The following is an 18052-nucleotide window of genomic DNA, read 5'->3' as shown; positions in this document are numbered from 1 at the left end:
ATGAACCCTCCTTCCTTCCACTGCCCTTAGTGGTTATTTGTGTTTTATTAAAATATGTGGACAATTGATCTGAAGCCAAGGAAGTGTGCTTATTTAAAATAACCATTCTTTCTCCGCCTCACCTGCAGTTCAAATCAATGAACACTTACAGGAAATCTTCATAAACAGAATTAGAGACCCAAAGAGAAACACAGGAATGAGAAAGATCCTTTTCGAAAGTGGTTAACCAATTGGCATGGGGGTAGAAACTTGATGAAGAAAATTCTACAAGTCCTCCCACCTCATATTTCAACCTGACTCTACCTCCATCCCACTCATCCACTAAAAAAAAAAAAAGAGAGAGAGAGAAGTGGGTTCCTGGTAAATTTTCCTTATTATTCCTCTCTCAGCAAGTTCATGACATGCAGAATTTGAATGTTGCTGGCAGGAAGATGGGAAATTAGAGGGCCAAGGACCTTCTGGAAGGCAAGGGACTGTCAGTACCATGCGTTCTCCCTGAGATTCAGAGATGAAATCTAGGTGACAGAGGACAAACATTAGAGGTAGGGAATGGCACCAAAGGTAGGGAATGCAGCGCAGCACCTGTGGGAGTGGGGAGACCAGAGCAGTGGGCTGGAATCAGAAGCAGTGTTCCTAGATCTGCAGTACGGGGGCACCAATTAACCTGTTCCAGTGCAGTCTACCATGGGACAGACAGCCTGGTAAGGTGGATGAGTCCAAAGAGCCCTGGTTACTGGATTTGTTCTTTCTCAGAACACCTGGCTAATCCTTTCTTTGGCAGCTATAATGGATATGAGAGGTCCCATCAAGCTGCAGTGGTGGTCTGGCGGACAACTGGTGCCAATTATAGTAGCCTGCAGTGTGAGGGTGTTGTGAGTTCTGATTCACTCAAAGAGCAGCAGGAATTTTTAGGCCAGGACACTAAAAAGCCCAAGAAATTCTTATCACATAAGAGGTTGTTGAGTGGAAATACAGTAATTGGATTTTTAGTCTGGGCAGATAAGGGCCTAAGCATTGCATTCTGGACAATACTGGAGGGGCCCCTCACTTGAACTGGAAACCATAGTTTGACCCCCCAGTTGCACAGTAATATGAGGCAGGAAAAACAATCAATATGGAAATGTTTTTTGTTATATTCTGAAATGCTAATGAACTATCTGGATTTGACATTCACATTCATATAGTTTTTTGAAGTACAGATTTTTAAAAATCTTTTTTTTTTTTGAGGGCCAGGGATTTAGCTCAGTGGTTCTGCCACCTGCCTCACAAGTACAAGGTCCCGAGTTTGATTCCCGGTTACCAAAAAAAAAATATTTTTTTTGTGGTAAGAAACACACATAAAATGTATCATTTTAAGCATTGTAAATGTACAGTTCAGAAGCCAGGTATGGTGGCACTTCCCTGTAATCCCAATGAGTCCAGAGGAGGCAATTTTGAGGTCAGCCTGGGAAAGTTAGTAAGACACTGTTTCAAAAACAAAAAAACAACTAAACTAAGAGTGTTGAGTATGTTGCTTGGCACTCCCTGGGTTCAACTCCCAGTGCTAAAAAAGAAACACAATTCAGGAGAGTTAAGTATAGTCACATTGTTGTGAAAAATATCTCCAGAACTTTTTCATCTTGCAAAACAGAAATGCTATACCAATTGGACAACATTCTTTCTTTCTTTCTCCTCGGCCCCTGGTAGCTACCATTCTACTTTCTGTTTCTATGAATTTGATGACTTTAGATACCCCATATAAGAGGAGTTATATAGGTTTTGGGTTTTTTTATGAATGCCTTATTGTACCTAGCATAATGTCCTCAAGGTTCATTCATGTTGTAGTATGTGATAGAATTTCCTTCCCTTTTAAGGTTGAATAATATTCCATTGTATCTATACCACATATCATTTTTCCATTGGTCCATTGATGGACATTGAGTTGCTTCTACCTAAATATTCTTGGATCCTGTGACTAGTGCGCCTACATGCACAGGTTCGCAAACATCTCTTCAGACTCTGCTTTCTATTCTTTTCAATAGCCAGAAATGGGATTGTTGGGTCTATGGTAGTTGTAGTTTTATTTATTTATTTATTTTTGCAATAGAGTCTTGCTAAGTTGCCAAATTCAATGTCATGAAGCCTTTCCCCTATGTTTTCTTCTAGGAGTTTTATAGTTTTGATTTTTACATTTAGGTCTTTAATCCATTTTTAGCTAATTTTTGTATAGTGTTAAGATAAAGACCCAACTGCTTTTCTAGCTTCCGAAGCACCATTTCTTGAAGAGACTATCATTTATCCATTAAGTTTTTTTTGACTCCTTGTCAAAGATCATTTGACAATATATGCATGGGTTTGTTTCTGGGCTCTTTACTCTATTCCATGTATCTATATGGCTGTCTTTATGCTAGTACCACTGTCTTTATTACTTTAGCTTTGTAATACATTATGAAATCAAGAACTGTGTATCATCCAAATTTGTTCATCTTTGTTAAAATTGCTTTGGCTATTTGGGGTTATCCAAACTTCTACATGAATTTTAGGATTTTTCCCTATTCCTACAAAAAAATGCCATTGTGTTTTGATAGGGACTGTGTTGAATCTGGAGATTGATCTACATAGTATTGACATCTACTTGGAATGCCTAAAACATTACCAGAAACCTCTATAGTAGGCTCCAGACTTCTGCCCAGTGTATGATGCAAGCCTGAGAAAAAGTCCTAAAAGACAGGACTAAGAGAGACAGAAAGCAGGGCACCAGGATGGCCAATGCTGGCTTAGCAAAAGGCACTGGTCCGTCCAAGGCACTGATTTTTATTAGCAATCAAATTAGGGTAAAGGCAAGCTACATGGGAGGGTGGGACTACTGCAAGGATGTGCAAATTGTGCGGTTTCTATGGAAATTAATGTAAGCGAGGCTTGTAAAGGACAAGACAAAGCATTTTCAAATTAGGAACAGAATAGACAAAATATATGGTTGTAATCAGAACATTTTCCTTCTAGTTAAGAAAGTTTTAATTATGGGAATGGAATTTGGGTGCAAGTTACTCTGACCTTGGCATGTAGGCTTGGGCTGGTCTCACTTCTATAAGCAATACAATTGTGGGTTAACTCTTTACCTTTAGCCTGCACTGCTCACAGCCTGCTTTGGCTGTAAGCCAATACTGCAGTTTCCTGCAGACATCTAACAAAATTAAATGTTCCAATCCATGGATATAGGATGTCTCTCCATTTATTTGTGTCTTCTTTAATTTCTCCCATCAATGTTTTTTTTTTTTTTGTACCGGGGATCAAACTCGGGTCCTTGTGTTTGCGCAGCAGGCAGCGAAACCACTGAGCTAAATCCCCGGCCCCATCCCATCAATGTTTTGTATCTTTCAGCATACAAGTTTTTTTACTTACTTGGAAGGTTTCTTTCTAAGTATTTCAGTATTTCATTCTTTTTCAGAATTCCATTGTAAATGGAATTGCTATTTCCTTTTAAGATCATTCATTGTTAGTATATAGATATACAACTGGGTTTTGTGCATTGATTTTGTATCTTGCAAATTTGCTGAATTTGTTTATTAGTAATAACAGATTTTTTTTGGTTTGTATACTCCTTAGGATTTTAGAGTATTGATTTTTTTAAAAAACCAGCCTCAATGTAAGAGCAAAACTTTGTCCCATTTGTCCATTCCCATAATTAAAACTTTCTTAACTAGGAGGAAAATCCTTTTACTTTCAACCCTGCTTGGCCAACTGGAGCAGACTGGCACCCTCCCTATGCTACTCCTGTGTACGGAGCCAGGAGTTGGAAGATCTGGCCCCAGTTAGCGCATCCTGCTAGGTCACTGTTGCTTCTCTTGAGAATGAGGGCTTGGCTTGGCTAGAAGGCAGTGTCTACTCTGGGGTCCGGATGGTGCTCTGGACATGACTGAACTGAAACTTGACTCAGGAGAGTCCATGGCTTTCATTATGGGCTCTGAGTCCCGAAGAAGGTAAAAACTGCTACCAAAAAAAATTTCACAGGTCTTTCCAGCTGTGAAATTCTGTAGCTCTTAGGGTGGATAATGGCCAAGCTGGGCTATCCTTACTGACTGAACACACCTGCTTCCTGAGCAAGTGCATTTTTTCAGTGTGGTACCTCCCCAAACTTTGAGATTTACAGACACACCATGGAATACACTGCTAGGAAGGAGTTTGCAAAATATCAGTGCCAAGCAGGGTTGAAAGAAAAAAGAAAAAGATGCCCTTGGTTGGCACAGATGTCATTGCTGGACTCCCTTTGTTTACTTGTTACCCCAAGGACAAGGTTTACACTCCCTCCCATACTTTAACCTGAACTTAACCAGCTGTGGAACCTTGGGAAAATCCCACATCCTCTCTGGCTTCAGTAACCTCACTTCTAAAATCCCTAGAGGATTGAGCGTGCGCCTCAGGATAAGCTATCCTTTGCAGTCAGCCCCCTGGATCTGTAGGTTCTGCATGGGTGGATTCCAACTGCGGGTAGGAAATATTTTTGTTAAATTGCGCCTGTAGTGAATATATACAGCCTTTTTCTTGTCATTGCCTAAACAATGCAGTCTAACAACTACTTACATAGCACTTACAATGTACTAAGTATTATAAGTTACCTAGAGATGATTTAAAGTATAGGAAGGGGTGTGTCTAGGTTTTGTGCAAATACTTTGCCTTTTATTTAAGACAATCGAGTGGGTACAGATGTAAGTATTCAGGAGGACTCTGGATTCAGTTCCCTGCAGTCACTGAGGGACAGGGGTACCAAGTGTGCTGTGAAGCACTTCATTCATTAGCTCTTTTTTTTGGTACCAGAGATCGAACTCACAACCTTTTGCTATCGAGGCAGGTGCGGTGCCACTGAGCTAAATCCCCGGCCCATTAAAATGGAACATTAGTTCCATTTTATGGATGAGGAAACTGGGCTGAAAAGGGGTCAGAACCTCACCCAAGGGGGTAAAAATCAGAGCTTCCATTGGAATGGAGCCCTGGTTAACTGCACTGCACTTGCTCTGAAACTGCCTCTTCATATTTACAGCAAATTCCAGCTTTACTACTCTATTATTCTGTGATTCAACCTTGATACTTCAGTGGGAATCGAGTGCCCTGTGTGTTCCTGGAAGACCTATAATTGCCCACTGAACTGCACTCTTTCTGGTCTTGGCCCAATGTGGTGTAATGATACTTGTTCCTGTTTAACAGGGAAGAGGGTGAGGATTAACGAGGCGATGATTGGTAAGTGTTTTGAATCTGTTTAATAAAAGTGTGGTTCCGTGGGCTTCCATAAGGGAAGAGAATGATTTTTAATAGGAGCGAGAAACTGATGAGCCCTCAATAGCAAGAAGCATTTTGTTTTTAGATAGCAGTCTGTTAAACTAAGAGCTATCATTTTGTTTAATGATTTCCAACCTGAATAAGCAATATAACAAGTGAGCCTCAAAATCAGTTAGTCAACCAAAAGGCAAACATTTTTGTAACCAGGAGATAGGGAAGCTTTACAGCCTTTAAACAATATAATCTGAGAGTACCCCCTGCCATCTTTCCAACCGACAGCATAAAATACGTGGGTTTTAATCATTATACTTCGATAGTTGGAACAGCCAGCTGATAGGAAGCTTAAATCTAGTTTATTCCTGGGGGGGAAATAAGCTTAGAAGCATGTGGTGTTTATTTTATTTATACGTTTTTGAACCCACTGCAAGGGATTAAGAATTCAAACACTATAAACATCACAGTCAAGTGACAGCCTCTCCAAAAAATGGTGTGCTAAGCCCAATGGAAGATGCAGACAGGGCCCGTGGAGGAGAAGTCAAGTGCAGGGCCCTGGCTCCCAGCAGTCCTACAATCCTGTGCTCAAAGGAGGCAATAATATGCTTTGGGCTCAGTCTTTGTCAACTGACACCAATGTCATCCCTCCCTGGGGCACTTTATGCTTTGAAACTCTCCATGGCCCCATCTCTATTGGATCTCTCCCGATTTCCCTCCCAACGGACTTTGAATTTTTCCTCACAACCTTGTCCATCATTTTTCATGACTAATTGTTAATGTCTGCCTCTCTCACCTTACCATCAACTCCATGTAATACAGACTTAGTACCTAATGGCACAGTCAAAGCACTCAAGAAATATTTGTGGATTTGTGTAGTCTTGTGAGAGGTGCGGAACAATGGGTGAGAACAAAAACAATTTAAAAAAATTTTTTTTATTTTTTTGGTACCGGGGATCAAACTCGGGTCTTTGTGCTTGCTTAGCAGGCAGTGAAACCACTGAGCTATATCCCCGGCCCTAAAACAATTTTAATAAGATTTAAAATTTTCTTTCATAATTTTGATCTCTTCATAAAAATGTATTTACCCAGTTAGAATTTGATTTTAGAAACCTATCTGTGGGAGTCGGCAGGGGCTTCTAGAGATGATCTGAGAAAGCTCAGAACACATTCCCAGCCCTCTTTTGTCAACACTGTCCCCTCTGGCGTGAGGGAAGCCTTTGGCGCAACTAGGGAGTCTGTGAAGTATGTTTTCCCAGGACCACAGGGACACAATACAGTGACAAAATAGTGGGCTTTAGAATTAGAAAGGTCTCAGCTCAAACCCTAGTCTCACTATTTACTGGCCATGTAGTTCTAAACTATCGTGGCACATGCCTATAATCCTGCCACTCTGGGAGGCTGAGGCAGGAGAATCAGGTTGGAGCCCAGCCTGGGCAACTTAATAAGACTCTATATCAAAAAACCCAACCAACCAACCAAACAAACAAAACAAGACTGGGATGTAGCTCAGCAGGAATGCTCTGAGTTCAATCTCCAGTACCACAAATATAAAAATGTGCACAGCTCAGACCTCCCACTTCAAGAGCATGATTGAGGGTCAGCCCAGCTCCTGCCCCTCTGAATCTATCTTGCACTTGCATTCAGGCCATTCTTCCCATGGGCTGCTCCCAGCCAACGTCTGAGCACAATCAGAGGTCAGGATACTGGAACAGACTATTCCTAGGAGATGTGGGATTCTTCCAGTGGGCCACTTCGGCTTGATGCCTAGCTGAGACTTCCTGAGAGCTGGGCCGCAACCTGAGGCTCTTCCTTCCCAGTCCTGCTTCCTTCCTTTTCTTCCCTGTAAGTCAGAATGGCATTTGACATCAGATGGTATCACCATGTGGGGGTGGGCCCTGTGTTCCCTTGCTTCCTCCCTCTGAGCCCTTTGGGGGACATGTCCCCCAAACATCTATTGCACATCTTAGTCACTTTCCATGTTGCTGAGACACTATCCCTGACACCCACAATTTAGAGGAGGGGAGATTTATTTTGGATCACAGTTTGTAGAGGTTTCAGTATGCAGTCACCTGGCTCCAAGGCAGAGTGGGATGGCAGAGGAGAAACAGCCCATGGCATGGCCTTGGGGAAAAAGAGATAGAAAGGAGGAGCCTGGAATAGAGATAAACCCAGGCCACGCCCCCAGTGACCTGCCTCTTCTAACCAGACCCCACCTCTTAAGAGCAAGTCAGCTCCAAGCACCCATGGTCCAATCACCTTCCAAAAGCCCCACTTTGGAGCATGTGAGGCTGTGGGGGGACATCTAGAGAAAAGCCACGACAACATCTAATACTTTCTTGTCCTCTGCTTCATAGAGGACCTGATGCATGAACCCAGCTAGTCATCTAACCTCCGTACAACTCAGTTTCCTCAAAATGAAAAATGGAGCTGATGTAGTGTACCTTTAGGACTGCAGCGAGGATCAATGTAAATCACTTCAGAAAAGTGTCTGCCATCCTGCAAGCTACTCTTAACAAGCTACTGTTAATTCCCAGCTTTTTTTTTTTTTGCCTCTATATTGCCCGCTCCTCCCCTTCTCACTGACACTGTCTCTTTGGAAATATTTTGTAGCTCTTCTCTCAGACCCCAAAGCTATCAGTTAGCTTGATGACATTCCTCCCACATCTGCATTTAGTATACTAATGATAGAGGCCTCTGAGCAATAACCATAATCCATTGTCATGATGGAAAGAGCCAAGGAAATCAGGAAATAGTGGCCTATCTTGGCATCCTTCTAACTCCCTTTCTACCTCTCTTTCTGTTCCTCTCCCCTTAGTGGTGGGAGGAATAGCCTTTAGTTATCTCTTCTCTGCCTCCAGTAAAACCTATTGTCAGAAGGGACGTGCCATTGGGGTACCCTTTTGTTTGGCTCTGGGTCTAGCTGCCTACTCTCTCACCCATAGGGTGCATCTGCCCTGAGCTGCAAGAGGGTGGAGCAGTAAGGTTCCCAGCCCCGTTAGCTCTGACTTCCTCTCCATCTGTTCTGGAGCTTCCTTTGAAGCACTTCATTCCCAAATGTCGGTTCTTCCCTTGTAGACTGGGCCCGTGGGACTGCTCCTTGCACTAGAACGGTTGACCAAATAGAGCAGGGCTTGTTTATCCCTCCGAGCACACTTCCTTGGGGCACAGTACATGAAAGCGCCTGTTTGGTATTCAGATGTCCTTAGTATAGACAGGCTGTGAGAAAGCCCACCCTCTCCTCTGATATTGGAGGCCCTCAATATGTCTCCTTGGCTGCCAGGACCTCTCTGGGCTGGCCCACTGTGATTCCAAAATGGCCTGATGCGCTAGGATACATCTGGCACGAACTGACGTTGGAACTAGGGCTCAACTGGATGTCTTGGCTGCATCCCTAAATGAATTGAACTTTCTGAATCTTTTGGAACATCCCTGGGAATCTCCAGCCCTAACCGTTCCTTTTAGTATTTTCTTCTGTTGCAGGGTTACATTTTCGAGTTCCGAGCGACACTCTACAAAAACCACCTTCCTGTGTCTAGCTCAACAGCCCAGGAGCTCCTATAGAATAGAATGGCTCCAAAGAGTACAGAAGAGGCTGCCTAGGCTGTTTCAGGCCTTCAGAGCCCTTATGCATGGGCTAACTGTCCTACCAGGGTATGACAAGTAAAAAGCTCACAAACAAAGAATAGCCAGGCATATAATGAATGCTGCTTATTATAAAAATTTAAATCACGCACAAGCCCAAGTAGAGGATGTTGCGGGTCTCCCACCCCACCCTTCAACCCTCACCATTCCCATGCATACTTAGTAGCATCCTCCTCCAAGGCCCTGTGACTCTCAGTCTGAGGGCTTTCTTGGGCTTGCACAAGCACAGGGAAGGATGGGAAGTAAGTGCCTCCCGAAATGGTCCTCAGCCAATGATGGCAGAAGCTGGTGTGTGACGGTTTCCTTCTCCTTTCCCCTAGGGTGCGGCAACTGTAAGGTAGTCTATATCTATATGATTCTCCAGTTGCCCCAGTTGCTCACAGTGGTAACCTGCTCACTTATATGTCCTATACTGGTTTTCTTCCCTTTCCTGTTTCACATCCCCACTTCCCTCTCAATACTTCCTGATCCAGCTCTCAATGAAATGAAACTACTTGCACTCAAATTCACCATCTCCAGGTCTTCTTTCGTGGAACTCAACCCGGAACAGCCCACATAAGAATAATAACTGTCAGCAAACATGCCAATCTTTGATAAAAAGCCTTCCTATTATTGCTTGCAGCAATGAACTCCAAAATTTTTTGCTTAGGTACCCATCTTATGCAAAATTGTTTATAAAAATCATTTACCAGTATATAAAGCTATACCTTGGGCAAGCTACTTACACATGTTTCTAATAGGTACCTGTTCTGATTTATGCCTAGATGTCCCCCTGTAAAGCCCCATGCGCTCATAAATGGGGCTTTTAGGAGATGATCAGGTCAAAGGGTCATGATTCTCATAAATGGGCTAGTCCACTGATGAATTTATAGCTAAATGTGATGCTGGGAGATGAAGCCTGGTGAGAGGAGGTGGTTACTGGTAGTGTGGCCTGGAAGGGTCTATCTCCTCCTCCTCCCTTGATCCCTCTCTGCTTCCTGCCACCATGCCATGAGCTGTTTCTCCTCTGCGATGCCCACCTGCCATGCTGCCCTGCCTTGGAGCCTGCCAACTATGGACTGAAACCTCTACAAACTGGGAGCCAAAATAAATCTCACCTCCTATAAGTTGTGGGTGTTGGATATTGTGTCTCAGTGATGAGAAAATAACTAAGACAGTACCTGAATAATTTTAAATTCTTTGAACAACTTTTTTTTAGATCTGAATAATCCTTGTTTTTTATTCCGTAAAGATTTTACTATGAGAAGACTCAGTCCTTATTGCCAGCTGCTTATCTAGGTTGCCAGGTCGTTATCAGTTTCTCTCGCTTCCCCTTGGTACGGACTGTGTCCCCAGCATTTCCTTGATAAATGTGAGAGCCCACTTGTCCTTGGAAACCCTGCACAGCTTCGTGGTGCACTGCTTGTATGGGGAAAAGCAACCACCTCTCAGATCATGTCCTGCACAAACTTGGCATGCTTGGTGAGGCAGCAACAAATGGGACTCAGCTTCCTCATGTTATGGCCCTGGTTGAAGCTCATGACCATAGGGTAGCACAGAGCCATGGCTGCAGTGGTGGAAGGGTAGATGGTCATTGTTTTGACTTAACTATGGGGACAAGATGGTCTAGAAGGAGAAAGGCAACATTTGTTACATTGTCAAAAAGAAGAAATCTAGCATTCTCTGGTTGATTATTCTTGCCTCATCAATATTATTTTCAAATAGGGCTTCCTTTGTGGGATTCTTCAAAGTCACTGGTCCTTTGGTGAGACTTGCTTTCATTATAACTGGATATAAGAATCTGTAAGCACACTTTAGGCAGAAGGAAAAAGCAAATGATGAGGCTAGTCCCTCAGCTGAGGAGCTCCTGTCTTCAAGGCAACTTGAGTATTGTTCTTGTCTTGGGTCTGTCTGACCTACAAATGGGAGAGGGGCAACATCAATCCATATATTACATACCAGTTGAGATTCTTTAGATCAAATTAAATACAGTAGAAGTGTGTTAGTTACTTTTCTCTCATTGCTAAGACAAAATATCCCATACCCAAAGTTAAAGGAGAAAGGGTTTATTTGGCTTACAAATTTTTAGGGGTTTCAGTCCATAATCGGCTGGCTCCGAGGCAGGGATGGCAAACAGGCATCACAGAGGAGAAACAACATGGCACGCACAGGTAGCAAAGGTAACAAGGGATCTTATTAGCCTCTTCCTGCCCCTTTTATTTTATTCAGACTACTTAGGGTGGGTAACTCTCACACCTTTAACCCTAGTGCCCTCGGGGACTACGAATCAATCATACACTATAGATTCAGCCACCTCCAAAAGAGCCTATGAGCACCTGAGGCTTTGGGAGGACATCTAGACACAATCCATAACAAGAAGTTACTATCTATTCTTTCTTTCCCCACTCCAGTGGATCATCTTGACCAACCCTGGAGGTATGCTTCCCCCTACTTTGGAGGCTGTTTTCTTGCATCCGATCCCCATTCTTCCACCTACCCTTCAAGAGTCTCCTTGCCCTGCACCCAACTTCTCGTACCTGCCCAGCCTCTTAAGGACACTCTGCTGCAGTTAGCCCAGTCTCTTCTCCTCTAGCTCTTTGTTCTTTGTTCCCAGTCCTGACCCATGTTCTCTTGCTCTGTTTTCACCCATGGTTTTGTGTGCGTGTGTGTGTTTTGTTTTGTTTTTGTCTTGAGACATGGTCTTCCTATTAGATTAGGTCAGTCTCACAATTGCTACATAACCCAGGTTGGCCTCCAACTCATCATCATCCTGCCTCAGCCTCCCATATGCTGGGATTACAGGTGTGCACCACCACACCTGGATCTCATCCATATTTTCTTCATCATTCCTTTCCCAAGGGCCTCCTTCAAGCTGTTTCAGCCCCAAAAGTTCTCACTCTGCTCCAGAGCTCTGAAGACATCTAGCCTTCACCACACATTTTTTAAAAGTCACTGGATAGTTATTTGTCTCTGTAGCTGAGCTGTCATAGCTACCCGTAGTCCAGAGCTACTAAAACACGTAGAGGACAGAAAATTAATTGGAAGTGACATGGTTTTTATTATTATGACCAGGTGGCACCAGGTCTTCTGTCTCAAACCAGCCCTCGGGCCTGGGGAATGTCCTGGCCTCCTGGTTCTTTAGCTGCCCCCACATCTGGCCCCTCTGGTGCCAGGTCAGGGAGTGGAAACATTAACTGGTGTACAGCACAGAGGCAGTAGAGAAGTCAGGAGGAAATGACTCTGTTAGCTCATGTTTTTCATGCATTTCAGCTTCTTTTCTGACTTTCTAGGCTGAGCCAACATATTCATAATGAGAATTTTTTTAAGAGCCCATAGTTACTTTTTAAGATTAGATCTCCCAAGGCATGGAATTAACCTATTTTTTTTTAAAAAGCTTTGTTAAGATATTTTTTCACATAGCATATACTTCCCCCATTTAAAGTAGACAGTGATTTTTAGTATAGTCACAGAATTGTCAGTCTAACCCTGTGATGGTCAGTTTTATGTGTCAACATGTTTAGGCTATAGTCCCTCTTTATTCAATTAAACACCAGTCTACACGTTGCTGCAAAGGTATTGTGTAGATGCGATTAAAGTCCACAACCAGGTCACTTTAAATATGGAAGATTATTCCAGATTTTCTGGGAGACACTGATTCTATCAGGTGAAAGAATTTGAAAGCAGAACTGGTATTTTCCAGAAAAATAAATTCTTTAGACTGCAGATTCAGTTCGTGCCTGGGAATTCTAGCCTTGTCCTTTCTGATGGCCTGCCCTATGGATGTCACGTTTGCCTCACAGGCCCCACAACTGTATAAGACAATTCCTGGCAACAAATCTCTTTATATCTTCTGTTGCCCGTATCTATTTGGCTGAACCCTGACTGATATAGACATACTTTAAAAAAACATAAAAACAAGCAAGTGCAGTGAAGCAAGCCTGTAATCCTAGCTATTTGGGAGGAGGAGAGAGGAGGATAGCATTTTCAAGGCCAGCCTGGGCAGCTTAGCCAGACCTTGTCTCAAAAAATTTTAAACAAATTAAGACCTGGGGATGGTAGAACACCCTTTGGGCTAATTTCAGGAGCACCAAATCTCTATCTCTATATCTAATCTATCACAAAGTTCCATTTTCTACAGGAGCCTGCTTTTCTTTCTTATGATCTCTTGTAATCTTCTTTTCCTCTGCCATGTAGTCTTGGGGTATTTTTACTTCTCTCCTTCTTCCAAGGACTGTCCTGGATTTAATTCTGACTGCAGGCAGGGGTAGTCGAAGAAATTTTCACTACCACCAGAACAATTTGTTGGGAGTCTATCTGCAATTTTTCCTATTGTCATTTCCACTAGGATATAAATTCCACAGGAGTTGGGATCTTTGTTCTGCTTTGTTCTCAAGGGCCCCAAACTGTGCCTGACACAAAGTAGGTAATAATACTAAGAGGTGGAACCTTTAAGAGATGATTAGAGCATGAAGGCTCTGGCCTCATGAATGAATTAATGTCATTGTCTTGGACGTGGGTTATAAAGGACAAGCTAAGCCCCCCTTTCTCTTTTTTTCTCACATTTTTGCCTTCTCCCATGTGATGACACAACAAGAAGACCCCCGCCAGACGCCAGCCCTTCAATCTTGGCCTTAGCTTCCAGAACTGTGAGAAATATATTTCTATTCATTACAAATTACCCCGTCTATGGTATTTTTTTACAGTAGCACAAAACAGACTTAAACAATATTCAGTAAATCTCTACTGAATGGAATGGATGCCCACACTGATGCTATAAACTACTTGAAAGGGAAACAGAGTTTCCTTTTACATCTTCCATAATAGCCTACTAGTGTTAAAAACAGAGAAGATGTTTCTGGTAGATTACAAAAGTGGCTACAAATTCTTCTTTTCCCCTAAGAGCTGAAATCTACTTCTCCATTCCTTAAATTTGTGCATGGCTATATGAGTAGCTTTGGACAATAGGACATGAGTCAATGTGATACTAACAAAGAATTAAACATGCTGGAGTATTGAAGCTTAGGTTTAAACTCAAAAACTGCTCTGTGAACGAGCCTGAGGGAGCCTACTGGAGGGTGAAAATCAACATAGAAGACATGAAGTCACCCTGTCCAAAACTACCGATATGTAAGTGAAGTCACCCTAGATCATCCAACCACCTCCATCCTGCAACACACCACAGACACGTGAACCAGCCCAGACCAAAACTGCTCAACCAACCCATCAAATCATTAATAACAAGAAGTTTGCAGTTTTAAGCACTAAATTGAGATCATTTGTTACACAGCAATGTATAACAGATACAATATTCAATAAATTCCCAAGCTCAAATGAAAGAAAGACATGTTATCTCAGTCCTCAATTGTTGTGTGTCTGCTATTCGCCAGGCTTTGTGCTTGGCTCCAAGAGTATGGAGATAAATATGTGGCTCTACAAACTTCCTTAGACATGATATCATAGGCATAAGGAACAACAAAAACAACAAAAAACTAGATAAACTGCATTTCATCAAAATGAAACACTTTAGGGCTGGGGCATAGTTCAGTGGTAGAGCATTTGCCTAGCTTGTGCAATACCCTAGTTCAATCCCCAGCACCACAAACAAACAAACAAACAAAACTTTTGTGCTTCAAAGAACACCATCAAGAATATAAGATAGTGGTGCACACTTGGAATCCCAGCAGTCTGGGAGGGGCAGGAGTATCACAAGTTCAAGCCCAGCCTGGGCAACTTAATGATTTAGTGAAACCCTGCCTCAAACTAAAAAGTACAAAAAAGGGCTGAGGATATAGCTCAGTGCAAAGGCCCCAGGCCCAATCTCCAGTACAACACACACACACACACACACACACACACACACACAAACATGTATCCAAAGAATGTAAAAGACAACCCACGGAATGGGAGAAATTATGTATGTCAGATAAGAAATTTGTCCAGAAAAAATTATATATATTCTTATAGTCTTCGAATTCAGTAATAAAAAGATAAATAACCCAACTACAAAATGGGCAAAGGATCTAAATAGATATTCCTCCAAAGAAGATACAAAAATGGACAATAAACACATAAAAAGATGCTCAGTGTCATCAGATATCAGGACAGTGCAAATCAAGACAGCATTAGGGCTCCAGGGCTATAGTTAACAATGTTGTGTACTGGGATTTGCCAAGTGAGTACATTTTAGGTGCTCTTACCACACATATACAGTAAATATGATTGTGATATAATGGATATGTTAATTAGTTTGACTGCAATAATCATTTAACTATGTATATGTGTATCAAAACATGTGCACCTTAACTATAGGCAATAAACATTACCGTGCATAAAAAAGAAAATTTAATATCTAAATAAAACCCACAATGAGATATTACTTTGTGCCTTCTAGGATGGCTAGAATAAAAAGACAGTAGCAAGTATTGGTGAGGATATGGAGAAATTGGAACCCTCATACACTGCAGGGGTATAGATGGAAAATGATGTAGTTTCTTTGGAAAACAATCTGGCCATTCCACAAAAGGTTGAATATAGTTACTGTATGAGCCAACAGTTCTTTTCTAAAAATTTATTTTATTTTACTTTTTATGTAGAAAAACAATTTATTCCATTATAAGCACTTACATAGTCATGGAGAGTAACAGGCCTGCTGGTGAAACAGGTCACCTAGAATGGAGATGGCATTAAACTAGTGGTCAAAGACTAACTTCTTTAAAAAAAAAGCAACTCTTATCAGGGATTAATTTAATTTTAAAAACAAATATAAGCTATCAAATCACCCTTCTCAGTTGACAGTCTACCTGAGGGACAACTGTCAGGTAAAAACATACATCTTTACAACTTGGTGGCCCCAAGTTAAAACAACAACAAAAAAACAACAGACACCATTTCACAGAAAAGAAAGGAATAATATGAAAACAGCTCAAGAAATACACTAACAAGCAAAAATATACAGGGAAGGAGGAACGTGTAGCTTTACTTAACTGAATAAACCAAGAGGAGACTGGTCTACATAGGAAAAGTGTGCATTCTGGAAAGTCAAATATGAAGATTTAGAGTAGGAATCTATGACTTGATTCTCCCCTAATTCCTGAATAAAATTGACATCTTGCAGTACTTGTACTTCATGGCTCAGACAACTAACCTCACTTGGCTCTATTCCTTACTCACTTTAGCCTTTATTGAAACAAGTCTGAAAAACTTGGGGATTTATCTTAAGAAGAAAAATAATAACACATTATATTCCCCTTTCTGTAGCTACTTTAGACCTGGGTTTGTTAATAGAAAATTCCTGAAGAAAATTTATAAGTCTGTGGCTTTGCTGAATCAAGTACCCCAGTTAATATTTAGAAAACACCCACTTTTGGGGCCAATAGTATTATTGGTGGTACCTATGGTGGAGGGATACCTGAACAAAGTCTGTATGTCTCAAAACCAGTGTTAAATCAATCTCAGGGTTTAGAGGATAAAAGGGGAGTCTAAAATCACGAGTGCAGATATATCTAGGATCCTTGTCCTTCTGGATCCACACTTTCTTCAGGGTCTCCATCATTATAAATGTTCTCTGCCAACTGCCACACTTGCATGATATTGTCTTCTGATACAGAACAAATCACCCAAGGTTCATTGGGATTCCAGGAAAAATCAGATATCTTGGCAGTGTGACCACCATGAATAAACAACAACTCAGGTGGACCATCTTCTGCATCTTCTGGAGATTGCTCTTCTCCAATTTTACTTAAATCCCAGACATTTAGTCTTTGATCAATACCACTGGAAGCCAGAATAGCCTCATTGTGAGGTGACCACTGAACCTGGAATATTTCATCCTTATGTGATTCAAAGGAATGCAATTTTTTTTTTTTGGTACCAAGGATCGAACTCGGGACCTTGAGCTTGTGCAGCAGGCGCTGGGACCACTGAGCTAAATCCCTGGCCCAGGAATGCAATTTAAGTTTCAGATTTCTTAGATCCCACAAAGCAACAGTCTTGTCTGCTGATCCTGTGGCAAGAATGAATTCACTGTAAGGACTGAAAGAGAGGCAGTTCACTTCCGCAGTGTGAGCATCAACTGAGTGGCTTGGTTTGGAAGTGTTGTTTGACCGAGTGTTTGGAAGTGTTGTTTGATAGAGACTCATGGAGCAGATGCCAGGCAACATCTTCTACTACTGCTGTATGGCCTGTAAAGATGGTCTTCGCATCCACCACCTTCCCTTCCTTTGGAACAGCACTGACGTCCCATAGGCAGATGGTATGGTCATCTGAAGCACTAAGTAAGTGGCCACTGAGATTTGGGTTCCAAGAAAGCCCGTAGCCTTCCTTCTGATGTCCACGGAGACGCAAGTCTGGGTTGCACTCTCCAGAGGGGCCTGATTTAGAAGGATCCTTTGTATCCTTCTAGTCAAAAACAAGAACATCACAGGATGGAGTCTTTGTTGCAATGACACAAGGGTTCTGGGGCATATAACGGGCCCTGTTTACTTCTCCTTCATGGTTGATCTTGATTTCTATTTCAATTTTCCCACTAAAGGAGTCAAAACCTCCAAATTCTCCTTTCTCACTGTCATAGTGTGTTGCATCAAACTGGGCATCATCGTTAGGGAGCTGCATGCTGGCTATCACAAGGTGGTTTTGTTCATCGATATGTGTGTGCCCATGACAAGTTGATGAATACTGAAATATTTCCCTTCTGGTCTGGTTACACCTGGAAGCCACTGTGCAGTTAGGCTGGGCTACTCTAGAGCATGGGTCATCACCAAATCGTAAAGAAAAGGCATGTTCTTTTTCCATATTTTATCCTCCTTCTTGATCACGTTCTTCCACTGCGTCCTCAAAAGCTGCTTCCTTGTCAGCCATGGTGGGAGGAGAGCCAGGAGGACCCTGGGGCTGAACGACGTGGGAGGGGCCGAGAGGCTGCGCAATTCTATTCCTAGGTGCAAGTATATACCCAAGAGAAATGAAAGCACACATACACATAAAAATCTGTACATGAATGTTTATACCAGCATTATTTATAATAGCCAAAAATGAAAACAACCCAAATGTCTTTCAGTTGACGAATGGATAAGTAAAATGTGGCATATACACACCACGGGACACTTGGCACTAAAAAGGAATGAAGTACTGACTTATGCTACAATGAAGATGATTGAACACATTATGCTAAGAGAAAGACTCCAGACAA

General features: G+C 42.1%; 1 pseudogene; it reads right to left on the bottom strand.

Moving 5' to 3' along the window:
• Window positions 1–16047: 16047 nt before the first annotated feature.
• Window positions 16048–17724, bottom strand: LOC101698871 (histone-binding protein RBBP4-like; annotated as a pseudogene).
• Window positions 17725–18052: the final 328 nt, after the last annotated feature.

Source organism: Heterocephalus glaber, unplaced genomic scaffold, assembly GCF_053883595.1.
Source record: "Heterocephalus glaber isolate CG9 unplaced genomic scaffold, H.glaber_assembly_v1.0 deba00001594, whole genome shotgun sequence".
Classification (NCBI taxonomy): domain Eukaryota; kingdom Metazoa; phylum Chordata; class Mammalia; order Rodentia; family Bathyergidae; genus Heterocephalus; species Heterocephalus glaber.
The sequence above is the reverse complement of the archived record's forward strand: the minus strand, read 5'-3'. Positions and strand labels throughout refer to the sequence as shown.